The sequence below is a fragment of the Acinonyx jubatus genome, chromosome A2 (assembly GCF_027475565.1).
Source record: "Acinonyx jubatus isolate Ajub_Pintada_27869175 chromosome A2, VMU_Ajub_asm_v1.0, whole genome shotgun sequence".
Taxonomy (NCBI): Eukaryota; Metazoa; Chordata; class Mammalia; order Carnivora; family Felidae; genus Acinonyx; species Acinonyx jubatus.
Window position 1 is genome coordinate 23,508,321 of NC_069383.1, and position 27,544 is coordinate 23,535,864.

Here is a 27,544-nt window from a genome sequence, read left to right on the forward strand (position 1 = left end):
TGAGTTGGGCTCCACACTGGGCATGGAGCCTGCTTAAGATTTTCTCTTTCTCTCTCTCTCTCTCTCTCTCTCTCTCTCTCTACCCCTCTCCTCTGCTCACACTTGAGCTCTCTATCTCTAAAAAAAAAAAAAAAAAAAAAAAAGAATACACTTAAACAGAGCTTCCTCTGTGGAGGTTCATATAAACCTACTACCTTAAATACAACTGATTGCTCCATCACAGGATTTTAAACATCCTCTATTAGCAATTATCTTGCTATTTATATAAATATGTATCTCTTCAACTATATTGTGAATTCCTTAAGAGACAAGACCATGTCTTACTCATCTTTGATTCCAAGAATCTAATGCAGTACTTGGCACATAACAGACGATCAATATAAGCTTATACAGTGCTAATATAGAGTCTTTTTTCAGCAACGTTGGATACAAAAAGATGATACAGACCTTTTAACATACATTATGTTAAAAGATGCTACAGAAAATCAAACCTATTCCACTCTTATTTTGCTTCTATATTTCTTCTTCAAGAATAATCTTCCAGATTGGAAAGAGCAGAACACACATGTTTAAGAGGAAACCGAAGTCTGAGACAGAAGAAAAAATAATAAAAGAGCATCCAGTAACTTTTTAGTACATTCAAATCTCTAGAACCAGATAAATTATAGCCTAAAACATTGAGATCTCCATGATAGCTCATGGAAAATAGAAAAGAAGCTAGAAGACTAGAAACAAAATTCTATTTCAATTTCCTCAATTTCAAAGGAAAAAAGAGAGAGACTAAATTCTCAGAACTACAGATTAAGAGTTTACCAAAGAGTCCCAGCAAAATTCTATGCCAGATTTTTGCAGGGTAGGGAAGGGGTATAGATAGCACCAGAAACCAGAATTGGCTCAATAAGAAAAAAAATCAGGCTGACCTAATTTTATTTTTGGCAAAATTACTAGACTGAAAGATAAGATAAATAACATAGAGTAGGTCAAATACATCTTGTTGAAATCAAGATAAGATTCCTCATGCTAGTCAGGTAATGGTTTTAAAATTGGTTAAACAACCATCCTCACATTATTAATCAATGGCTTAATATCAATCTGGATGGAAGGCTCTAATGTTAGCAAGGCTCTTTATTTGGCCTTGCTGTGGTAGATGTTTATCAACACGCTGAAGATTTAAGAGGTAGTTTATATATTTTGCTAGTAATATAAAGCTAGGAAGATTAGATAATGCCATGAAAGACACAATCAACAAAATAAAAAATATCTGAAGAGATAAAAACAATGGACTGAAAATACAAAACGAAATTTATGAAGGATAAATGTAAATATAGTTATTTAAAAAAAAGTATAATGCTGGTAAGAAATTAATTTTAACATTAGTTGATCATTACTTGAGAATTTAGTTGTGTTAAATAACAAAAATTCAAGATCAATAAAGATCAAATTGGCTTTATTTAACAATTCATGAATTAAGCAGTATCCCATCTAGCAAATAGAAAGAAGCTCCAAAGAGCTACAGAAAAGGAAAGGTTTTCAGAGGCAGAGAGGGAATGAGAAAAGGAAGTCATTAGTGAAAAAATTGTTTCTGGCAAGGTCACCTTCCTTTGGAGAAAATCAGGGTCTATGAAGCAGGATAACCCTACTGGTGCTGGCTAGAAAATTCCAGACTGACCAGTTAAGATTACATTCCTAGGGAAGGTCAAAACTGCAATTAGGTTAAATATTAATTAAATCTTGGTTTGGTGAGGTGGGCCTAGTACCAGTGACTCCATTTTGGACCTGTTGTTACTTTTTAACAATTGAGTGTTAAGTTCAAGATGAGCCTTCATTATGAGGTTTCAGCTTAAAAAGCCTACACAAACTCAATTAATCAAATAACAGTACAGTGACCTGTACAAAGAAGAAAACTGCAACAGGTCAAGCAACATCCTAGAATCATGATTCGGTATATGACCTCTTACAGGTGACACTAACCATATATAATAAATCTAGAAAAGGATAACCAGGAAGGTGGTAACAAGGCTGGCAAACTAAATCATATGAAGAATGACCAGGAGAATCAGGAATGATTTCCACAGAGAAGCTCTGATGCAGGAAAAGGAACATTTAGAGCTGTTCCCAAGTATTTGAATGACTATTAAAGGGTAGGAATTATGCTTTTACATATTTTAAACTTATTCTCCATGCACACAGTTTCAAGCTTTTCATATAATAAATGCTCAGATATTTGAACTTCAAGATCAACTTACCTGTTGATGGATGGCTAAGCCAACAAAGACAGTTGTTATAAAAGGTTATCTGAGGTGATCTGAATGACAACTCAACAAAAAGGTAAGGTTGGAGGAAGAAGACTTAAAAATCAAAATAACAACATTTTTTTCTTTCTTTAAAAAATTTTTTTAATGTTTATTTTTTAGAGAGAGAGAGAGAGACAGTGTGAGCAGGGAAGGAGCAGAGAGAGAGGGAGACACAGAATCCTGAGTAGGCTCCAGGCTTTGAGCTGTCACCACAAAGCCCAACACAGGGCTCAAACCCACGAACCATGAGATCATGACCTGAGCCGAAGTTGGACACTCCACTGACTGAGCCACCCAGGAGCACCGAACTAATAATATGTTTTAAAAGCCTTAACTGAAAGAAGCTACGGAGGATATGTGAGACATATTACCCTAAATTTTAGAATTTACCTTACATCAGATGATATCCTTGATCATACCACTAGTTCTATTTTATTCCGTTTGTAAATATTTCCCCATAATGGAAAGAGTCCTTGTTTTCACTCTTTACAAAGTGAAAACCGAGGCTGATGGAAGCTATTTGCTCAGCACCAACAGCATAACAATGGTTAACCTTCAATAAGAAACCCAAGCTTTCACTCACAAGTTTTGTTAAAACCACTGGACTCATCAGGGAGGCGGTAAACAAGTACAGTACTTAATTTAGCAACTCAACCCCAGTTTGGTCATAATTTTGGTTTCACTTTTGTTACTCCCCTCATCATCCAATCTCTAAATCCACAAAGAGTAAGCCTGCATTAAAACTCCAAACATATAAGAATTTTTTTTCTTAAAGCCTAAAGGCTAAAACAAAAAAATTAAGATTTGAAACCGAGGATTTGTCTCTTTTATACTGCTTAAGTTGTAGCCTTGGGATTACCAGTTCTATCATAAGCTAAATCTTGGCCACAGGGTCTGTTAGGTATACACCACACTGTTTCTCCGGAAACTTAAGTGGCTTCCTTTGTGCATCAGAGATTTGGGGCAGAGCTGCTGCAATGCTAGTGGCAGAAGGCAATGAGAAAAAGGCAATGTTAGCAAAGGAAAAAGAGGTCTTCACGTGTATGAAGAGCATAAGCACATCACTTTGAGATTCATTTTGCTTTATATACTTATTAAAACATGGTATTAGCTTCTCAGAAAACTCAAAAAGGCTAGAATGGCACAGAACTTGATCTGACGGTGTCTGAGGAGCAGCTACACCAGGATTTTAAAATAGCAAAATGCTAGTCAGCTCTACTTGAAAAGCTAAAAGGAATGCCCTAACAAGTGCCCACGCTCTCAACTTCCTTCCCAGAAGGCTCATTTACATTATAATGGTTGCCAAGGTTACTTTAATTCCATCACAGCTCCTTTCTCCAGTTGCTAATCTGGAGCACCGGACTGGGTGGTACACATTAACAACCAAAACCTCAATTAAGGCTAACCCCAAACTCAGGCTACTCAAAAGCTCGTGACCTACAAAAAGAAGAGTAGTTCTAGTAACAAAAATTGCAAAAAGGTAGAGGGTGTTGTTTCTTATATGATATTCTACCCAAGATCTTACTGCTACCTCAGGGAACTCTCTAGGAGTCAGTACTTTTATCTGTCCTAAGCAGAGATTCTTAGGAAAAGCAAGATAAATAAGTTTTATATAGGGTAATGGATCAAACTAGTCAGTTCTTTATTCCAAGTATTTTTTCCCTTCCTTTAATTAAAAAAAAAAAAAAGCCATTATCTAAGAGGACACTGAAAAATATCTCATATGACTCATCACTAAGTATCAGTATCATCTTCTAAGAATGACAACATATAGTGCTGGTAATATACGTAGTATCTAAATGAGATATAAACAATGAGGCTAGTATATTCTGTATTTAAGTAACAACCAAACAGAACATATAGTAACAGAAAAAGTGAAGAGGAAATAAAGGCTAAAAAAAGAGGAAGATTTCAGAAACGCGAATCCCAAACATTCACTTTAAGTATAGCTAGATTAACAACAAAAATGTTCCAACGATAATTTATTATCAGAAAATATTATCCTGGGGCCCCTGGGTGGCTCAGTTGGTTAAGCGTCTAACTTTGGCTCTGGTCACGCACGATCTCACAGCTCGAGTTCAAGCCCCGCATCAGGCTCTGTGCGGACAGCTCAGAGCCTGTAGCCTGCCTCGGATTCTGTGTCTCCCTCTCTCTCTGCCTCTCCCCAGCCTGCACTCTGTCTCTCTCTCTCTCTCTCTCCCTCTCAAAAATAAACATTTAAAAAGAAAAGAAAAGAGAAGAAAAAGAAACAGAGAGAGAAAGAAAGAGAGAAAGAAAGAAAGAAAGAATGAATTATTCCCAAAGGTAATAACAATGGGAGACACAGGGTAGCGGTCTGTAGATATCCTCCTAGTCAACTAGTAGATGCTTCCAACATCACTTCACTAGAGAAATGAAGTTTTACACTTACATATTTTTATTTGATTTATTCTCCTTTATCCCACTCCCATTAGCCCTCAATTTAGGCAGTCACTGTAATATATTTACGTGTTCACGTTTTCTTACAAACTGTGCAGTGTTTTACTTAATGCATTTTTTAATTTATATAAATGCTATTATGTTACATATCCCAGTCTGTTTCTTTGTTTTATTCAGCATCATGTTTTTAAGAGACATCACATTACCTGTGCACATGTAGTCCACTGCTTCAAATTGCTAGATAATTCTTAGTGGTAGAAATCTATCCTAATTTACCCATCATTGGGGAAAGAGAAGGACAACAAGTACATTTTCCATAAACATATAACACCGTAAGGAACAACCAGTTATGTACTGTGAGAATTTCTTTCAGATATACACCTAGGGAAAGAGCTTCTGGATCATGGAGTACACATAATGTATAATCTGATTACTTCCTTCCAAAATGGCTAGACCAATCTATACTTCCACTAACACAGAACTAGCATAACTAGCAGCTACAATGGACCAGGCACTGGACTAGGCACTCTAGATTTTTTTCTCCTATACCACCTCATCCTCCTCAGCTGAGTCTTTGCCCCTTTGCTTTTCAGATCAGTTGTTGCCACATCAGAAATATGAAGGCAAAGGGGCACCTGGGTGGCTCAGCTGGTCGAATGTCTTGACTATTTCAGCTCAGGTTATGATCCCAAGGTTGTAGGGTCAAGCCCCGTTTTGGGCTCTGTGGAGTGTGCTTAAGATTCAGTCTGTGTCTGTCTATCTGTCTGTCTCTCTCTCTCTCTCCCCCTCTGCCCCTCTCCCCTGCTCATACTCTCCTCTCTCCCTCTTCTCCCTCTGCCCCTCTCTCATGCTCACACTATTCTACTCCAATGCCAGGAGCTGCCAAGGTCTCCACTAACCATGAAGCTTATGAAAACAAAATCAAACACCAAGCACTATTTTTAAGAGGTCTGATTCTTTAAAAGTCATTAATTGAGGTCAGTCTGTTACAGAGAACACTAAGAAATTCCTTTAATAGACATTTCAGAGCCATTCCTATTTTTCCTATTTTTCTCCTTTTAGGAGGTCTTGGAGGAATAGCTCCATCTCTTTGGAACCCTTTTCTTCATACATAAAGTAAGAGGAGCTGGATTACAATCAGTGTTTTCAATCTATACTCTGGAACCCGAGGGGTTCCTCTGAGGTGGCTCAAGAGGATCACCTCAAGGGGAGCCTGGGTGGCTCAGTCATTTAAGCCTCTGACTTCGGCTCAGGTCACGATCTCACAGCTTGTCGGTTTGAGCCCCGCATCGGGCTCTGTGCTGACAGCTGAGAGCCTGGAGCCTGCTTGGGATTCTGTGTCTCCCTTGCTCTCTGCCCCTCCCCTGCTCGCACTGTCTCTCTCTCTCAAAAATAAACATTAAAAGGAAAAAAAAAAAAAGGATCATCTCAAGATAAAGGGGGGTTACCTATGCCTCTTCTATTAGAATAGCACAATAAAAACACTTTTTTAAAGTTTATTTATTTATTTTGAGAGATAGAAAGAACAAACTGGAGAGGAGCTGAGAGAGAGGGAGAGAGAGGATCCAAAGAAGGCTCTGTGCTGAGAGCAGACAGCCTGATGCAAGTCTCGAACTCACAAACTACAAGATCATGACCTGAGCCAAAGACCTGTGATTAACCAACTGAAGCCACCCAAGCGCCCCTAAAATGTTTTAAATCTATAAATTTTGTTTTCTACTAAGACTCAGTTCGGAGAATCAGTTCTATTTAAGAAAAAGTTTATTCACACTACTAGAGTGTGAACTAGTATAACTTCTATTGCATTTGGCAATATTTATAAAATAAGAAATATATACCTACCTTTTAAACCAGAAATTTCACTTGTAAGAATTTATTCTACAGATATTCACATATGTATTCAACACATATATACAAAGATATTCATTATGGCACTGTTTCTAAGGGCAAAATATTGAAAACAACTATAAATAGCAAATTGGCTACATAAATTATGGTACATTCATACAATGGAATATAATATAGACTTTAAAAACAACAAAGCAGCTCCAAGGTATATTAAGTGGGAAAAAAGCAAGATACAGAATGCTGTATGTAGTATACTACCTTTTCTATACTTTCAAAGGATATATACAGTTGTACATAGCTTTCATATGACAAGGTGGATGTATCTACATAGGATGGTGTATTAATTTTAGTATTGGCACCGCCTCCTCCTGTAGAATAAACTTTCTTCTAACTGGATCTCACTTTTTTTTTTTTTAATGTATCAACTTCCCTTGAGTTCATCAAGCCAGGTCTAGCAAATAAATTGCCTTATCCTCAAGGACTGTTAGAAAAAATAATATATTCATGTAAATAACAGATGACAGTATCTATGCAGCTCAAAATGTATTACTTTTTACTTACTTTTGAACTGCACTTTTCAACAGATAGCCACTAGCCACATGCAGCTGATGGATACTTGAAATGTGGCTAGTCCAAAATCAAATGTGCTGCCAAAACATAACATAATAAATTTTGAAGACTAAATCTAAAAAAGGGCAAAATATCTCAGTTTTTATATTGATTACATATTGAAATTATAACATTTTGGATTTGTTGGGTTACATACAATATGTTGTTAAAATTAATTTTACTTCTTTTTACTTTTAAAAGTGTGACTACTATGGGGCATGCCTGGCTGGCTCAGTTGATAGAGCATGTGACTCTAGATCTCAGGGTCATGAGTTTGAGCCCCACATTGGGCGTGGAGCCTACTTAAAAATCAATTAACTAATTAACTAAAATGTGACTACTAGAAAATTTAATTCTACACTGTCTGATTAATTCTGAGACCCTGCTCATACTCCACAAAAAACTACTTTAAATTTTCACCATTTTACTCACCTTTTTTAAAAGTTTTTGTGGGTTTTTTAATCTTCTTTTTTTAATGTTTATTTATTTTTGAAAGAGAGAGAGGCAGAGAGAGAGTGGGAGACAGAAGATCCAAAGTGGGGTCCACACTGACAGCAGAAAGCCCAATGTGGAGCTCGAATTAATGAACTGTGAGATAATGACCTGAGCTGAAGTCAGTTAGCTAACTAAGCCACCCAAGTGCCTCTACGATTTTACTCAAACTTCTGAACTCTTTCTCTCTTCCCCTCCTTAGCCTATGACCTAGCTCAGAGAAAACAGAAGAGTAGCTATAACGTTGCCTTCAAATCTCTGTACAAAATTAGATCTTTGAAATAAGGCTCTTAGAGAACATTGTTTTGGCCAGGTTAAATAAAAAGTGACCTAGGACTTAATGAAGATTGATCGTTTTACAGTAGTATGGTACAACAAAGAGACCAGTTTAAGAAAATTAAAACACCTGGGCTCTAGTTTCAACAAAATTGATATTTCTTTGAAAAATATTAGCAATGTACCAATCAAGTACAAAATAATTAAACGTAAAGTATCTGGTTTTTGTTTGTGTGTATGGGGGGGGGGGTAAAGTTTATTTATTTATTTATTTATTTTGAGAGAGAGAGGGAAAGAAAGAAAGAAAGAAAGAAAGAAAGAAAGAAAGAAAGAAAGAAAGGGTGAATAGGGAAGGGGCAGAGAGAAAGGGGGGAGAGAGAATCCCAAGCAGGCTCTGCACAGTCAGCACAGAGCCCAATACAGGGCTTAATCCCTCTAACTGGAAGATCATGACCTGAGCCTAAATCAAGAGTCAGATGCTTAACCATCAACTGAGCCACCCGGGTGCCCCTAAAGTATCTAGTATTTTTAATCATAGTTTAAGGAAAAAAAAAAAAAAAAAAAAGTAATAGCATCCCTGAAATTAACATGTTATGTTAAGAAGTCACTTAGTATATTTCAAACTCTATTCCAGTACCAAATAAAATGATGGATTTAACTGGATTAAAAAATATAAAGAGCTATACGAAGGTAAAATTATATTATTATAGGATAATATAAGAATAATTATATATAATATTAATAATTAATAATAATTATAGGATAATAACGTAATTTACCAACATTTTCTTCTTCCTATTAATGGTGCTTTGTGTCCAAGTATATCTCATCTGACCCCCTACAATCGTTCTAAGAATAGCTACCATTATGACTAGGACCTTCATAATAATTTCCAAAGCTATTTCTTGACTCCCTCCTTCAATTTCCACTGGGACACCAGCTTTATCTGTAAGACACCTTCATTTAGATGTTATACTAACATTTCAAACATAAGGTGAAAAATGAAACTTGACTTCGTATTCTGTAATACTTTTTAACGAAGTGCTCATATTATGATTCAGTCAAATAAGCATTTGTTTGAAGTATTATAGAACAAGAACTCAAGTTCAGTTTTTTACCTTGTGTTTGATTTGACTAAATCATAACACTTTACTAAAAAAGATACAACTATAAGTTAAGTTTGTTTCTTGTTTTTCTAATTCTGACTTTTTACTTGAAAATTCATGAAACATAAAGACCTAAATAAGTATATTTTGAAACACTTGCATTCTAATTTCTACTAAAGAAAATTTCTGTACTATAATCTTATAATTCAGGAAGTATTTATATTTACAGATACAGAGACCAAAATGCTCTCTTGGCAAAATGCAGCATTTGGATTTTGCATTTACAGTTGCCTGCTCTGGAGCTTTGGACAAACACTAAGTAGAGTGCTTAATGACATTTAACAACATTAATTGAATTTCATTTTATTTGGCCTTTCCATTAGTAAACTATAATTGCTTACCACAGTGCTATTGTAAGAACTAATTCAAATTTATAAGTGCTCTAAAGAGAGTATTCTTTGATACTGCTCTACATCTTGGCAAGGTCCCAACCTTCCTAGGGTGCCCTTCCTTTTTTCCCCAAGATAGGGACAGAGGCTTCAAGAGTCTGTGAACCCCAAAATACTCATTGTCCTCACTCCCTTTAAGCCAACAGCCCTCTTGCTGAGCATCTCAATCTTTGAGTACAAATACGTATCTACCATGATCTCTGCTACATATTTAAGGAAACCATTCTGGAGAAAAAAAAAAAGTAAATAAAACTATAAAATCTACAAAGTAGGTTTTCAGCCTAAGGAGTCTTAACTGGTTTAACCTGATGCTCCTGTATAAAACCAGTGTTGCTTTAGAATTGCCAAGTATCATCACGTCAGTGTATACTACCCACTGTTGTTGCTATTGTCTAGCCAGAGAGTCTGAAAACTCTTGGGCTCTTTCCAAAGGCTTAATCACTAGTGTCATCTGACAGAGAATCTAACCAAGAATATTACATACAAGAGCTGAAAATACTTAAGCTTTCGTGTGTGCGACTGCATCAGGAGTTACATTCATTCAAGGGACAGAGGTACTTGAGCTGGTGAGGGGAGAGAAGTATGTTACAAATCAATGGTTCACAATGCGGTTCAGCTCTATTATCACAAACATTTATTAAGCACCTATCATGTGCTAGCATTAAATTGTGAAAATCCACCAAAAGCAAGCCAAATACCTAATGAACAAAAAGTGGGCCCACTAACCAACAGAAAAATTTTAAAGACATTACCCTGATGGAAGTGGTAAAAAAATGAATCAATTTCTGGAATACCCAAAAGACCCTTCATAGAGACCATAAAACTGATAAATAACTATGATAATTCAGAAGGTGGAAAAGAAAAAGAATCTAGAATTAGCTATGTACATTAATGGGTATACTCAAACTGGAAATAATTACTTTTGGATATCATCATTATCAAGCTATGTGATTTACCATCATTATTGATGAGGTTTAGAACACGCTGACCCAAAATACGGCACCTTGACATAATAAATATTAAGGCCTTGCTAAATTTCCCCAGCTTATTACCCTTAGCTCAGACCCTTTTGTCTTAGAACATTTTGCCACAACTTTCCACTCTTCATCAAAATTAACACAAAAACATTCACGTTTAACCATTTCTTTGGTTTTTCATTTCTTTATGAAGGCTCTCATCTCATGTAAAACTTGTATTAAATAAATAACCCTGTGTACTTTGCTCTTATTAGTCTGTCTTTTGTCAGTCCAATTTACAGGGTCCCAGCCAGAAAGCCAAGGAGGATAGTAGAAAAAGGACTTTTTTCTGTTTTAGTTTATTTTAGTTTTAGTGACCGTGAAGGAACAGGTGGGACACCCCACAAGCCCTGTAGACTATAGCTAAAAATACTCCAGCAACTGACAAAGGCCAGCAAAAGGTAAGAATTCTTACCAAAGTCAGTCTCCTGGATTTGGGGGTTTTGTCGGTTCAGGAGAAGATGGTGAACTTCTCCTTGTACCTTCTTTTCCAAATTCAGATTAGCAGGAGAAAAACATTTGTAAGAATTAGCTCTTTGGATTGTAACTGTCATGAATTTGCTTTCGGATACCCATTAGTTAGTTATCCTTAGCCTTCCAGAAAAAGCCATTGTTTTCCCGTATCTTTGTCTTTCATGTCCTTTGTCATAAGGAGGTTCTTAACAAAAAATGCTTAGGCTATCTTTGGCAGTAACTCTGGCTCTTAAAGGGGTCTGCATCTTTTGCATCCTCTTTGGGGATGCCTTTTGCGTCCATAGTTAAGCCATAAAAAGGCTTGCTGGTTTGGAGTCACAATGAAATAGGTGTACCTTTGAAGATTTGGACTTTTATCTACAAGAATTTCTAGGGGCACCTGGCTATCTCAGTTGATAAGAGTATGCGACTCTTGATATCAGGGTCATGAGCTAAAGCATGCATGAATGCATGCATGAATGAATACATGAATGAATGAATGAATATATAAATATATAAATATATATATATATATATATATATATATATATATATATATATAAATAAAATCCTTTAAAGCAGTTCTACTAAAGTTGGCCTAAAGACAAGTAAGTGCTTATACAAATTAAGTATCCCTAAAACTCTCAGAAATATACAGAAATTAATCCAAATGTTCTTTTTAAGTTCACATGATATACACTAATCTTTGGTTTAAAAAAAAAAAAGTCTTATTTAAAATTTTGGTTCCACATGGGGCACATGGGTGGCTAAGTCGGTTAAGTGTTTGACTTCAGCTCAGGTCATGATCTCACGGTTCGTGAGTTCAAGCCCGAGTCGGCCTTTGTGCTGACAGCTCAGAGCCTGAAGCCTGTTTCAGATTCTGTGTCTCCCTTTCTTTCTGTCCCCGCCGCCCCTCACGCTCTCTCTCTCTCTCCTTCAAAAATAAACATTAAAAAAAAAAAAACTTTTTTAAATAAATAAAAGTTTGGTTCCATGTTCATGGACTTTAAGTCTCAATAGCACTTAAATGGGAATTCTCCCAAAATGACTTATAGATTTGACATAATCCTTACCAAAATCTTGGCAAGGTTTTTTTTGTAGAAATTGACAAGCTTATCCTAAAATTTGTATGGAAATTTATTTATTTATTTATTTATTTATTTATTTATTTAGGGGGGGTGGGGTGCAAGTGAGCAAGGGGCAAAGAGAGAGACAGAGAGAATCCCAGGAGGGGCAGAGAGAAAGAGAAAGAGCAAAAGAAAGAGAAAAAGAAAGAGAAAGAGAAAGAGAAAGAGAAAGAGAAAGAGAAAGAGAAAGAGAAAGAGAAAGAGAGAGAGAGAGAGAAGCAGGGCTCATGTTTACCCAAAGTGGGGCTTGAGCTCACCCAATGTGGGACTCAAACTCATGAACTGTGAGATCATACCTGAGCTGAAGGCTCAGCCACCCAGGCGCCCTGTATGGAAATTTAAAAAGGCCTAAGATAGTCAAAATTATTTTGAAAAAGAATAATAAAATAGGAGCATTTATATTATCCAATTCCAATGCTTACTCTAAAGCTACAATAATCAAGAGAGTATAGTACTGGCATCAAGATAAACGAGCAGACCACTGGAACACAACATCCAGAAATACACCCACATATCTACAGACAAATGATAGGCAACAATAGTATCAAGCCAATTCAATAGGCAGAGAATAGTCTTTTCAAAAAAACAAAGTGCTGGGACAACAGGATATCTATATAAAGGAAAAAATATTAGGTCCATATCTTACCCCAGACACAAAAGTCAACTCACAATAGATCACAGACCAAATATAAAATCTGAAACTATAAAACTGCTAGAAGAAAACATAGGAGAACATTTTGGTGAATTTGAACTAAAGATTTCTCAGACATGGGGCACCAGGGCAGCTTAGTTGGTTGAGAAGCCCTGACTCTTGATTTCAGCTCATGATCCCAGGGTCATGGGAGGGAGACCTGTGTCAGGCTCTGCACTGAGCATGGAGCCTGCTTAATATTCCTGTCTCTCTCTCTCTCTCTCTTTCTCTCTCTCTCTCCCTCCCTCCTTCTGTCCCACTCCCCTGTTCACGTTCTCTCTCTAAAATAAAATTTTAAAAAAATTAAAAAAATTTTCTTAGACATAACACCAAAAGTACAACCTACTTAAAAAGTAATATATTGGACTTTATCAAAATTAAAACCATTAGCTTTTCAAAATGCATCATTAGGAAAATGAAAAGACAGGCTAGGAAAAAATATTTGCAAATCATGTATCTGAAAAAGGGCTGTATTCGGGCTATGGAAAGAAGTCTCACAATTCAGTTAAGAAGAAAACAACCCAATTTAAAGATGGACAAATGACATTTGCAACTACGTGGATGGAACTGGAGGGTATTATGCTAAGTGAAATTAGTCAGAGAAAGACAAAAATCATATGACTTCACTCATATGAGGACTTTAAGAGACAAAACAGATGAACATAAGGGAAGGGAAACAAAAATAATATAAAAACAGGGAGGGGGACAAAACAGAAGAGACTCATAAATGTGGAGAACAAACTGAGGGTTACTGGAGGGGTTATGGGAGGGGGATGGGCTAAACGGGTAAGGGTCACTAAGGAACCTACTCCTGAAATCATTGTTGCACTATATGCTAACCAATTTGGGTATAAATTAAAAAAAAAAAAAATCAAAAACAAACAAACAACAAAAAAAGATGGACAAACGATCTGAACAGACATTTCACCAAAGCAGATATACAGGGGTACCTAGGTGGCTCAGTCAGTTGAGCATCCAACTCTTGATTTTGGCTGTCAGGTCATGATCTCATGGTTTGTGAGTTGGAGCCCTGTGGTGGGCTCTGCGTTGATAGTGTGGAACCTGCTTGGGATTCTCTCTGTCTTCAACTCTCTTTGCCCTTCCACCACTTGTGTTTTCTTTCTCTCTCTCTCTCTCTCTCTCCCCCCAAAAATAAATAAACTTAAAAAAAATTTTTTTAAAAGAAGAAAATATACAAATTGCTAATAAACACAAGAAAAGATGCTCAACATTACCAGTCATGGAGAAACACAAATACTATATGATATAGTGCTATAATAACATAGCACTACATAACCACTAAAATGGTTACAATAAAAAAAAACAATGCCAAGTGTTACAAGGATGTAGAGAAAATGAAATACTCATAAACTGCTAGTAGCATTGTAATATTGTATGATCACTTTGGAAAAGTTTGCCATTTTCTTAAAGAGTTAAACATAAACTTAACACATGACCCATTGATTTCACTTCTAGATATCTGTCCAAGAGAAACTAACACATACATCCATACAAAGACTTATCCATGTTCACAGCAGCATTCTTCAAAATAGCCAAAAGCTAAAAATAATCCAGAATCATCCATCAACTAGTAAAGTGATAAATAAAATGTTGTATATCTATACAATGGAATGCCATTTGGCAATAAAAAAGGAAAAACTATTGATACATGAATAAATTATTCAAAAATTATTACCCTAAGTGAAACAGCCAGACACAAAAGACACATATTGTATGATTCATTTATAGGAAACTTCCAGAAAAGGCAAATACATAAAGAAAGCAAATCAGTGACTACCTGGAGAAGTTGGGAGCAGTGATTGACTGCAAATGGGCAAAAGGGACTTCTAGGGGTCTAGGGGACCATGGTGTGATTTTAAAACTCTACCTGCTTCATACATACCCATTAGGATGGTTATTCTAATAAAGAAATAAACAAGTGTTGAGAATGTAGAAAAATTAGAATGCTTGTATGATGTCAGTAAAAATATAAAATGATGAGGGAGCCTGGCTGGCTCAGTCAGAAGAGCATGCAACTCTTGATCCTAGGGTTGTGAGTTCAAGCCCCATGTTGGGTATAGAGATTACTTAATATATAACTGCTCTGGAAAACAGTATGGCAGTTCCTCAAAAAATTAGAAATAGACTTATCATATGATCCAGCAATTTCATTTCTGGGCATATACCCAAAGAATTGAAAGCAGCAACTCAGGGCACCTGGGTGGCTCAGTCGGTTGAGTATCCTACTTCAGCTCAGGTTGGTGAGTTCGAGCCGTGCATCAGGCTCTGTGCTGACAGCTCCGAGACTAGAGCGTGTTTCGGATTCTGTGTCTCCCTCTCTATCTGCCCCTTCCCCATACATGTTCTGTCTCTGTCTCAAAGATGAATAAACATTAAAAAAAATTGGAAAAAAAAAAAAAGCAGCAACTCAAACAGGTAGTTGTATACTCGTGTTTATAGCAGCATTATGCACAACAGACAAAAGGAGAAGCAACCCAAGTGTTCATCAATGAATGCACGGAAAAACAAAACGTTGTACATACATACACTGAAATATTACTCAATTTTAAAAAATAATGAAACTCTGACACATGCTACAACATGCATGGACTTTGAAGATAACAGGCTAAGTGAAATTAGCCAGAGACAAAAGGACAAAACTATCCAATTCCACTTGTACAAGGTACCTGCGGTAGTCAAATTCATAGAGACAAAGTAGACTAGTGGTTGCTGGGGGCTGGGGAGATAGGAGAATGAGGAGTTTAATGGGTATGATGAAGTTTCAATTCGGGAAGATTAAAAAAATGCTAGGAATGAGTGGTGGTGATAGTTCTACAGCAATGGGAATATACTTAATAACTGCTGACCTATATACCTTAAAATGGTAAATTTTATGTTTTATATACAGTAAAACCTCAGACTGCAAGTAACTTATTCTGTGTTATGCAAGATGAGCAAACACTACTAATAAACTTTAACTTGATGAATGAGCGATATCTTGCAATAGAAGCAGTACATGACACCAAACATCAGATGATCACAACTGAGCCAATGGTTCTTGAAATTAGCTTTGATACACAAGTGCTTTGGATTACAAGCATGTTTCCGGAACGAATTCTGCTCGCAAACCAAGGTTTTACTGTTTATTTTTTACCATAGTGGAGGGAAAAAAAACAACTCTACAAATGTATTAACAGCCATTCAATTGTAATTTACAATGGGTAAACTTTATCTTATGTAAATTTTACCTCAATAAAGGTGTTAAAAAGTTTTAAATACATTAGGAGGAACATATCCAAAGAAAGTAAGAGTTATTATACAGTTCTAGCAATTAAAAAAAAGTGTGATATTGGTAAAGAAATCAACGAAGAGACTAATGGAACATAATACACAACCCAGAAACAGAATGGACACAGAGGATGTGTGACAGTGAAAGTGGCATTTCATATCAGGATAGAGAAAAGTTTCTAAAACAAGAATCAAAAAGGACAAACTACATGGAGGAAAAAAATGATCGATTTTACATTACATATTTGAACTTAAAAATTTTTTTTCAATATTAACTTATTAGAGAGAGAGAGCATGCACACAAGCGGGAGAGGTGCAGAGAAAGAGGGACACAGAGGATCTGAAGTGGCTCTGTGCGGACAGCAGAGAGGCTGACGCAGAGCCCGAACCCACCAACTGCAAGATCATGACCTGAGCCAAAGTCAGATGCTTAACTGTCTGATCCACCCAGCACCCCTTAACTTTTTTTATATATGTATTTTTAGGTTTATTTATTTATTTTGAGAAAGAGAAAGCACACACAGTAGCATGAGAATGAGTGGGGTAAGGGGAAAAGAGAGAGAGAGACAGAGACAGAGACAAAGAGAGAATATCCCAAGCAGGCTCCGAGCCCTGTCAGTGCAGAGCCCAATGCAGCGCAGGGCTTGAAACCACAAACTGTGAAATCATGACCCGAACTGAAATCAAGAGTCAGAAGCGTAACTTACTGAGCCACCCAGGAGCCCCTACATATTTTAACTTCTGTATAAAAGTCATATTAAGTAAAAAAGACAAGCCACAGACCTGAGGTTATTTGCAACACAAATATCTGATACAGGATTAGAACAAATATATATAAAGAACTTTTCTAAATCAGTAAGAAAACCAATGAGACCCCAAAAGAAAAATAGGAAAAGAGGGGCACCTGGGTGGCTCAATCGGCTGCGTTTCTGAGTCTTGATTTCAGCTCAGGTCATGATCCCAGGGTCTCATGGAGCAGAGCCTGCTCAGGATTCTCTATCTCCTTCTCTCTTTGCCTCTCCCCCACTCACGCTCTCTCGCTCTCTCAAAAATAAATAAACAAGAACATTTTAAAAAAATAAGAAGAAAAATGAGAAAGGATATGTATGAATATACACATTTCACAAATAAGGAAATACAAATGGACTACAGACATATTAAAAGATGTTCAGTCCCACTAAATATCCAAGGAAATGTTAATTAAATGGGGTATCATTTCACAACTCTACCAGACTGACACAAGTTCAATATCTGACAATACCACATATTATTAAGGATTCAGAAAACAAGTATTAATAGAACCACTTTATTTTTTTTTTATTTTTTGAGAAAAAGAGACAGAGCATGAACAATGGAGGGGGAAAGAGAGGGAAACACCGAATTCAAAGCAGGCTCCAGGCTCTGAGCTGTCAGCACACAGCCCAATGTGGGGCTTAAACTCATGGATTGCAAGGTCATGACCTAAGCTGAAGTCAGACGCTTAACCACTTAACCGACTGAGCTATCCAGGTGCCCCGATGTTTATTTATTCTTGAGCAAGAGATAGAGCATGAGCGAAGGAGGGGCAGAGAGAGAGGAAGACACAGAATCCAAAGCAGGTTCCAGACTCTGAGCTGTCAGCACAGAGTCCGATATGGGGCTCAAACCCACAAACAGTGAGATTATATGACCTGAGCCCAAGTTGGACGCTTAACCGACTGAGTCATCCAGGCGCCCCCAAAAAAACACTTTAGAAATCAATTTGGGAGAGTCTGGTAAAGTTGGTATACCTTAGGCAATTCTGCTTATGGGATATATACCCTAGAGAAACTATTATATATGGTAAGAAAACATGATTTAAGGATGTTCACCCCAGTTCAAAAAAAAAAAAGAGAGAGAAAACGTTAATAGGGAATGGGTAAACTGTGATACAGTCACACAATGAAGCACTACATATGACTCAACTAGAAAATCTACATGTATTGGATTGGTTAAAACTCAAAATAAAGATGAGTGGAAAAAGTAGGTTGCAGAATAGTATCTACTCTATAGTACCACGTTATGTTAAGTTTATAAACACACAAAACAGTGCTATATATTATTGACATACAATTGATACTGATAATATACAGCAAAGCTGTTAAAACACGAAGGGTAATAATAAATAGCAAAGTTTAGACAGCATTTACCACTGTGATGGAGGAAGAGAAAAGAAAGGGAATAGAGGAGGGGTACAAAAGGCTCTACAATTTTATCTACAATGTTTTAGGTCTTTAAAAGTATTTACAGAAAATTTTGCAAAATCTAACATTTGTTAAATTGGGCAGTGTTCAATCTTCTCGGTACTCTTCCATATGCTTGAAAAAAAATTTAACAGGCTTTTGGTCAAATGAAAACATGTACATGTACCAGACAGCAAGAGAAAAATATTTATCTTTTTGGAACCTACATTTGTAAAACTATTCTAGCAATGTCTCTCTGGTGCCTAACTCCCTTATTGTGATAGAAACTTTCAAGTATTTAGGCAGAAACATGCTGTACGTGTCAGAGTCTCCTTTTCCCTAACAAGATTCTTCTTACAGAATGCTGCCCAAGGAACTAAAAAATCTGGCTATGTTGATACCAGTCATCTCTTTTATCAACCAACACAATCAACGTGCCATCCTCTGCCAATATCAGCATAGTTTAAAAATCTTTTAACTTACAACTAAATTATCCCCCTGAGTCATCCTGAGTTTTATCACAGGTCTTATGCAAATCCATACTATGAATGAGCCAAGAGATAAGAAGACCAAAATTACACCTCTTTCTAGTTTTAACATAATTTTCCCTCTCTGCCCTACATTCTTCAGACCCACACACCCACAGAAGACTCAGTATGAGTCCTCCACGTAGGTACAGTATTTCTGGATCTTCCAATCCTGGGCAGATTCACACATCGAGGAGTGTGTCCGTTAGTACCAAGAGGAACTGAACATGGAATTCTGCTTAACCAGCAACCTAGGATGCAAACTCCTAAGAGATAATAAGAGAATGACTTTTCCATCCAAGCATGATAAGTACATCAAACTGAAAATGATGCCCAGGAACAAGCAGTTCCAGAAACAGGAATTCAAATAAAAATGGCTTTGTAACATTCACGGTTGTGCAGACCTAACGGCAGCCTGTCTGTTTTTTGCTACATTTCTGCCTCAGTTAAAAGTACCTTAAAGAGTATACTTGTCCTTTCTCCTCAAAATATGGAAAAAACTACTCAAGTCTCATGAAAATCTTGAGTTCTTAGCATTACTTGTTGAGTGTCAATGTGCATGTGTGTATCTCTGTTGGGGGGTGGGTCCGGGGTGTACGTGGTTCTGTGAGGGGTATCTCTGTGGGTAACTGTTGGGGACTCTCTATGGAGATACACGGAGTCTCTCTGTGGGTGTGGGTATGGGTCTGTGTGTACGAAGGGTCTGGGTAGAGGGTTGTGAGGGGTTCTGTTTCATGTAAGGGATCTCTGGATGTGTTTGTTTTTGTGTATCTGTGCTCATCTGTGTTTCTAGGACTCTGTGTCTATCAAGTATTTTATTACAAGTCTTGTAACAAGCTTTATTATACATATCTACCCTTCCAAAAAACCGGAAAATGATTTTCCTGCCTCTCTACTCTGAGGTTTCAGAAAAGAAGCATGAAATAAGACCAACTGCCAAGCCAGTATTACACAACAAATAAAAAACTAAGGTTCTGGTGGGTACACACTAACACAGAACCAGAGTTGCCTGAGATTGTGTATTCCTAACAAGCTCCCAGGAGATGTCAATGCTTCTGGTCATGGACCAGTTTGAGTAGCAAGGACCGAAAGGATTCCAAACTTAATAAACTGCCTCTAACTACACTTCCTAGGTAGATTTTCCAGAGTATCCTCTGCCGGCATGTATATCACATCAGCGTGAGCATTCTACATCTAAGAAATTACCATTTTGTTTTACATACGCGTCTCTTGTGAGTTTGTTTTGAATGAGCCTAAGAAGTGAATGACCTCTAAGTGTACTAAAAATGTGAATTTCAGAACTTGTAAAGCTAGAACATGGAAATTTCAAAAAGGTTCTGCTACACTGTGAAACCTGTTGGGTAGGCAGCCAAGTACTTTTCCCAAGGTGATACACCCCATTTCAATACTGAACTCTTCAAACTGCAATGATTCCTGCTTCCAGTATTGCTCATATCACATCAGACTGTATTTATTTATTTTCATATCTAGATTCCCTACCCTCTCCTTGAGAGCAAGAATGATATTTTGCTGATTTAATAGTCCTACCACTTAGCAGTGTTTAGCTCACAGCACATAAAAGGTTTTTTTGCACAAAAGTAGTTCACAATACATTAGGGGAGATTATTAGAGAAGTATTCAGAAGTAGTAAAGGTGCTTCTCTGTTTCTATAATATAGTCCAGCAAAGGTCCTAAAAAGGAATTAGCATTAGACCAATCATCTTTTTTCTTCCTTATACAAACAATAGGTATGAATATAATAAAAATTCCTATTCTATTTCTGTCTCCCAAAGCAGAGTCACCCAAGACTAGACTCAGTCAAGCTTTATCCAACAATTTTATTGAAGAAGACACTTTATTTACCTGGTAGGAAGAGAAGTCTGTCTTTAACCTAGAGCAGGTAATGTCTACCTTTGGAAGATAGAAACAAAAAAAATGAAATGTGAATGCACACAATTATGCAATGAGGGCAAAATTTCTTCTTCCTATAATCTCCTTCTCCCTATTATGTATTCAGTTCCTGGCAATGACTTAAAAAAAATAAGTTGTCATATTGGAAAAGGACCACACATTTTTCCAACTTAGTATAACTGCAGAAGGGGAGTTCCTCTGTAGACCACTGCTGCATAGGATGTGTATCTGAGGTATCATCGAGGCTCCAGATTCTATGAAAACATAAATCTATATCCACTAAACAAGAACAAACATAATTATGCTTATAAATATGTAAAATTTGCTACAATAGCAAGTGCTTCTATGAATTACTCATTACAAGCACTTAGTACAAGGATGGCAAATTTTTAGTGCCATTCTTGAGTTAAACAGTCTTCAATCAGAAGTTACTTCTATGTGTCCAGGTAAAAGTAAAGAAATGAGAACAGTGAAGAAGGACAAGTTAAAGAGAAAAACATAGAAAACAAACCCCAAAAAGTAAAGTATTAAATTTTATTTGGGCACAAATAGATCTATCTTACATCACAAAGTAGTCCCTATCTCGAGGTGCCTGGGTGGCTCAGTTAGTTGGACATCCAACTTCAGCTCAGGTAATGATCTCACAGTTCATGGGATCAAGCCTCACAGTGGGCTCTGTATTGAAAGTGCAGAACCTGCTTTGGATTACCTCTCTCTCTCTCTCTCAAAATAAAACAAACAAACAAACAAAAAAACCAAATAATCCCTATCTTACATAACAAACAAAATGAATTCCAGATGGACTGAGGACCAAAATATAATAAACACAGCCATAAAAACAGTTGAAGAAAATATAAAATAATTTGTTTATAAGCCTGGGGTAGAAAATGCCACTCTAAGACACAAAATGTTTAAGCCATAGAGGAAAACAATGCCCAATGTGACTATGTAAAAACTTTTTTTCTAGAGAGCAAGAGATTGAGCATGCACGAGTGAGTGGGGGTGAGGAGCAGAAGGGCGGGGGGAGAAAGACAGAGAGAGAGAGAGAGAGAGAGAGAGAGAGAGAGAATCTTAAGCAGACTTCAAGCTTAGCATGGAGCCCGACGTGGGGCTTGGAGCTCAATCCCACAACCCTGGGATCATGATCTGAGCAGAAATCAAGAGTTGGACTCCCAACCAACTGAGCCACCTAAGTGTTCCTTTCTTTCTTTTAAATCTTAGAAAAACTTCTAAATTCATAAAGTCACAAGTCAATAAGAAATAAAACAGAAAAAAAATACTTGCAACATATACATAATTAATATCCAAAACATAAAGAATTCCTACAAGCCAACATGAAGATGGCAGAGATCTTCCTCTAATTTATTCACTGCTATATCCCTAGCACTTGGCACATAGTAGTTACTCATAAATACTGTTAAGCAGAAAAAATGCTAATAAAAACAGTAAATGATTTTCCTCATGAAAGATGTAAATCCAGTGGTTGGTAAAGATGTGGTGAAAGGTTATCTTGTTTATAGTTAATTGATGTGTAAAATGGTACTACATTTTTGAAGGCGGCATTAAGTTTAAAATGTAGGGGCACCTGGGTGGCTCAGTTGGTTGAGTGTCTGACTTCGGGTCAGGTCATTATCTCACAGCTCATGAGTTCAAGCCCCGCGTCAGGTTCTGTGCTGACAGCTCAAGGCCTGGAGCCTGCCTCGGATTCTGTGTCCTCCTCTCTCTCTGTCTCTCCTCTGCTTGTGCTCTCTCTCTCTCTCTCTCTCAAAAATAAATAAACATTAAAAAAAATTTTGTTAAAATGTAGATGTCTTTCGGGGTGCCCAGGTGGCTCAGTGGGTTAAGTGTTCGACTTTCTGTCAGGTCATGATCTCGCAGTTCACAAGTTCAAGCCCTGCGTCGGGCTCTATGCTGACAGCTCAGAGCCTGGAGCCTGCTTCACATTCTTTGTGTCCCTCTTTCTGCCCCTCCCCTGCTCGTGCTCTGCTTCTCTCTCAAAAATAAATTGAAAAAAAATTTTTTTTTAATTTAAATAAAGAAAGAAATAAAGAAATAAATCATAGATATCTTTCAACATCAGAATTCTACTTTTAGGTATCTACCTTAGAGAAACATTTACACATGCACACACACAAAAATGCATACAGGTAACTACAACAGCACTGTCTATAAAGAAAAAATATTAAGTTAAATGTGCATCAACAGAAGAATGATTTAATAAAGAACAATGGTATGGACTTTGGAAGTCAATTCAGGGTTAAAAAGACTTGAGATAGATCTGTGTATATTGATATGAAAAGAACTCCAAGTGAAAAAAAAAACAACCTACAAACATAATAGTATGCTTTATCTATGTACAAGTTATTATTATAAAACTACAAATTTCTCTATGCACAACTCTGAATGTAAGCTCAGAAAAAAAAAGTCAAGAAAGAAATTGATAGCAGGAGTCACTTCTGAGGAGGGCAATGAGACTTGCTGAGGGCCAAGGAAGGACTTCTGCTTCATTAGACTGAATTATTTTGTAAGAAAATACTTAGGCATTACTTGTGCAATTAAACACAATTTTTTTAAAAGAAAGAAAAAACAATGTAAACAATGTAAACATCTTAACTAACGTAAGAAAACAAGAATATATTTTGGGAATTAGATAAAAATACCCACTTTGTTCATGTTAGTTTTGAAGTGCAACCGCAAGTAGGCATTTGGACACACACAAAATTGGCATTCAGGAGAGGGATCTTGGCTAAAGAAATAATTTGGGGAGTTGTTGGGATGTAGATGATACTTAAAGGCATAGGAATGATGTGGATGATTTAGGAAGAAAACACAATGGAAAGAACAGAGGGCTCAGGATAAAGGAGAAAGCCAACAAAGGGGACTGAGAAGGAGCACCCAGAGAAGTGAGAGGAAAACAGTAAAGGGCAGTGTTGTGGAAGCCAAGAGAGGAAAGTGTTTGGGTAAGAAGTTTGGGTAAGACCTACCAAGAGGTCTTGATGAGGACTGAAAAATCAGACCACCATGTTTCCCAATCTGATGGATATTAGCAACTTTAGCAAGAAGATCTTATTCTGGTCAGAACATTAAGGTAGGAGTGGGTTAAAGAGTTTGTGGAAAGAAAAACTGTATATAGTATGTGACGAAAACCCCTTTAAGAAGCTTAGCTGTGAAAGGAAATAGAAAGGATAGAAGCAGAAGGGGGGTAGAGGACAGGGTTTTCAAAATGGGAGAGATTAGCACAAATTGGAAGACTGTAGGAAAGGCTTTAGTAGAAAGAGAAAATAATCAAAGGAAAAAGTTCTTTAAGAAGACAGGAGAATGTGGTAAGAGCACCTGAAAGAGACAGGTCTCTGGCAGAATGAAGGATGCTTCCTCTATCCAACAGGAGGTAAGGAGAAAAAGATGAGCCCCAATTGCAGGTAGGTTTGTCAATTTGAGAAGTATAAAGATGAAGGCATTTCCTTTGGGGGGGGGGGGGCTTCTGTTTTTATACTAAAGTATAAGGCATATCACTGATTTAAAAAGAACACATGAAAGACGGGATATAGAGATGGCCTGAAACAGTCATTTGCAGTGAGTAGGAAAGCGAACTTACTAGAGAAATGTGTAATATTGTTAGGCAATGCTGATTATGCACACGAGGCTGACAATTATGAATTCACAGTGACATCAATCTGCTTGGTTTTCTGATTTCCTCTAACAACTCTCAGCTCCATGGTTCAACTCTCAGAGCGGAAAAGCTGCTTTGGGACTACACAGCTAAAAAGAGCACCCCAAATCACACACAGAATGGGCTTGGCAAAGATGTGATGGCTAATGTCAAGCAGGAGATGCTGCAGCTTGAGCTATACCATTACAGTTCTGGATACCAGGTGCCACACGAACAGGGCCCCCATTGTTGCCCCTGTAGCTTGATCTTGCTGCTAGAGGCTGATACTTCATGGGGATTTACTGACAATGGAGGGGGAAGTTGTAGAGGACATGGTGGAAAGATTTGGGGGAACTGGATTAGCTGAGAGGATGAAGAGAGTGGTAGGGAATGAGTATTAGAAAATAATAGGTAACTGGATGTCAGACAGTGATTGAGGTAAACAGGGATGTGAGGCATGATGGTTTAGGCCTTCTCTCTGAGAACAGATTCTGAGATCCCAAAGGTTGCAGAGTGGTCTTAACAGCAGCAGCAATAACTTAAGCAGATTTCACATGGGAGAACAGTCAGAGAAGGAGGGGGCTGGCAGTGTGGCAAAGCCTCCCACTGTTGCTATGGGCATCTCACTAACCCCAAAGGCATCACAGATTGGCAAAGCCTTGAGCAAGTTAATTATTCTCTTTGAGCCTGTATTTTCTCATCTGTAAAATAAAGAGAATAATATTCATCTGATAAAGTTGTGATGAGGATTAAATGAGATGAGATAGCTGCCGGGCAGAGAGTAAAGTATTCAGTAAATGGTAGCCACAAGTGAAGAGTCATAACTGAAGCCAAGGGAAGAGTTTCCAAAAAAAGGTAGTCAACAGCATCAACTCTGTTAGAGTGATCAAAAGGGTTCACATGGAGCACTGCGGGAGATTAAGTTTATAGGGAAGATGAAGCCAGTTTTAGCCTCAGGTTACTTAACTCTCAATGACAGCTCTGCAGTATTCAGAAAGGCTTTAAGGAAAAGTCTGATTTATACTCAGAGAAACTCAACCAGCTCTAGAACCTGTCTCCATCCTTAATATAGGTTCTGAGCCAAAAAAAAAAAAAAAACCCCAAAAAACCCTGGGCTCCAAACCAATACATTTCTATTGATAGACCCTTAAAGAAAAGGATAGGAAATGACCAGCTATTAACGCCATCCAAGTGTCCAAGGTCCAAGAAGGAAAACGGCTAATTGAACTGTTGCAGAATATAGCTGGAAAAGAGGAGACTGCAGATCATACACATCATGTCTTAAATTATTTAGTTTAATCAAAATAGCTTTAGACTCAGAACCGTTACCAAAAAAAATTTCAATCTACCACTTTCTCCTCAGCTCTGCTCTCTCACTCTCAGGCCATAGGTCGTTCACAGTATAAAAAGCTACCACAAATTCCCGAGAAACCTGATCAAGCTTACTTAACCTCTTAGTGGGTAAATGGAATTTCAGCTCCTCTAATTGTACATACCACCTGAACACAAGAGCAGGGTGATGGATCGAGGCAACTGTTAAGACTGTTCTCCCATCCACCTCAGTTGTACATCTCTCAATTTTTTAAACAAAGGTACCACGAGAGAAACTGCATATTCTTTATAAACTCAACTCAACAAAGAGTCTAAATAAAGTTTCCAATAAATCTTTTCTCCCCCCTTTCATTGTGGGGTAGAGAAACATTTTCTGTAATAAAGAAACTCTCTTTTTCATGAACTATACCCATTTCTTCAATTAGCTGGACAAGACATCAAATATACAACTGCTACTTCAGCTCTGAGGAACCTCCCAGATTCTAATATTCAGTCTTTCCCAGGAGCAAGGAGAATAGAATTCATAAATCATACTAATATAAAATAAGGGCTGCATTCTCAGAAAACTCGTAAGTGTTCAAATAAATATATGGTATATACACCATGAAACAACCTCAATAAATAAAAAGAAATTGCCTGTTGGTGAAATAACAAAAACATCCACAAAAAAATATACAAATTAACTAAAATTTAAAAGATTCGATCTGATGGGGCGCCTGGGTGGCTCAGGTGGTTAAGTGGCTAACTCTTGGTTTCGGCTCAGGTCATGATCTCGCAGTTTGTGAGTTTGAGTCCCATGTCAGGCTCCACACTGTCAGTCCTGCTTGGGATTCTCTCTCTCTCCCTCTCCCTCTCTGCCCCTCCCCTGCTCATGCGCTCTCTAAAACAAAACAAAATAAAATAATAAAATAAAATACAATACAATACAATAAAATAAAATAAAATATTCAATCTGAGCTTTGAACAGAGAAATGAAACTTCAACTGAAAAGCAAGAGTCTGGGCTTTTGCATCAGAGTAGAGTTCTATTAGCTCCATCACATTACTAAATGTGGAACCTTGAGACAAATTCCTTAATCTCTTCAGCTCTGTTTCCTCAATAAAACAAGGAGAGCTCATAGGAGGATTAACTAAAACAATGTATGCAAGGCTCTCTGATACAGTACCTGGTACACAGCTGGAATACATAACAGTATGCTTCTCCTTCTAATTTTCAAAACGCCTAATTAGAGACTGATTCACAGAGAAAGTGAGAGTTAAAGAACAGGAAGAAAACTATTAGTAAGACAGAAAGGAAGAGCATATTCTTCAGGTACTCCAGATTTACTTATAACTTTATTACTTTTTTTTAATGTTTATTTATTTTTGAGACAGAGAGAAACAGAGCATGAACGGGGGAGAGTCAGAGAGAGAGGGAGACACAGAATCTGAGGCAGGCTCCAGGCTCTGAGCTGTCAGCACAGAGCCCGACGCGGGGCTCGAACTCACAGACCGTGACATCATGACCTGAGCCGAAGTCAGATGCTTAACCGACTGAGCCACCCAGGCGCCCCTATAACTTTAAAAATAAGGATAAATTTCTCAGATTACTAATGTGAAAATGCATCATTGATCTTGAAACACCTTTTTATAGATGTAAGATGCGCTTCTTCCTTATAATTTTACAATTTTTTGAGGTTCTACATTTGTACATTTATTTTTCTCTCCTATTCCTAGAACCCTGACTCAGACCCTCCTTAACTTTGGTTTTGAATGGCCTAAACCTTAGGGCAGACAGGCATACCTTAGAGGTCACTAAGTATTCTGAAACACTTCTGGGAGAAGGCCAGAATCCAGCATCTAAGAATTTAGAAAGAAT

At 37.3% G+C, this 27,544-nt stretch overlaps 1 protein-coding gene and 1 long non-coding RNA gene across 3 annotated transcripts in view; one reads left to right on the top strand and one right to left on the bottom strand.

Annotated features, from left to right (window-relative positions):
- Positions 1-27,544, bottom strand: part of AHCYL2 (adenosylhomocysteinase like 2) — a 166,166-nt gene that overhangs the window by 134,249 nt on the left and 4,373 nt on the right. The window lies entirely within an intron of this gene.
- LOC113604148 (uncharacterized) lies at positions 3,139-21,430 on the top strand. Its single transcript, XR_003425994.2, has 2 exons — positions 3,139-3,774; positions 18,899-21,430. It is a non-coding gene; the product is annotated as an uncharacterized LOC113604148 (long non-coding RNA).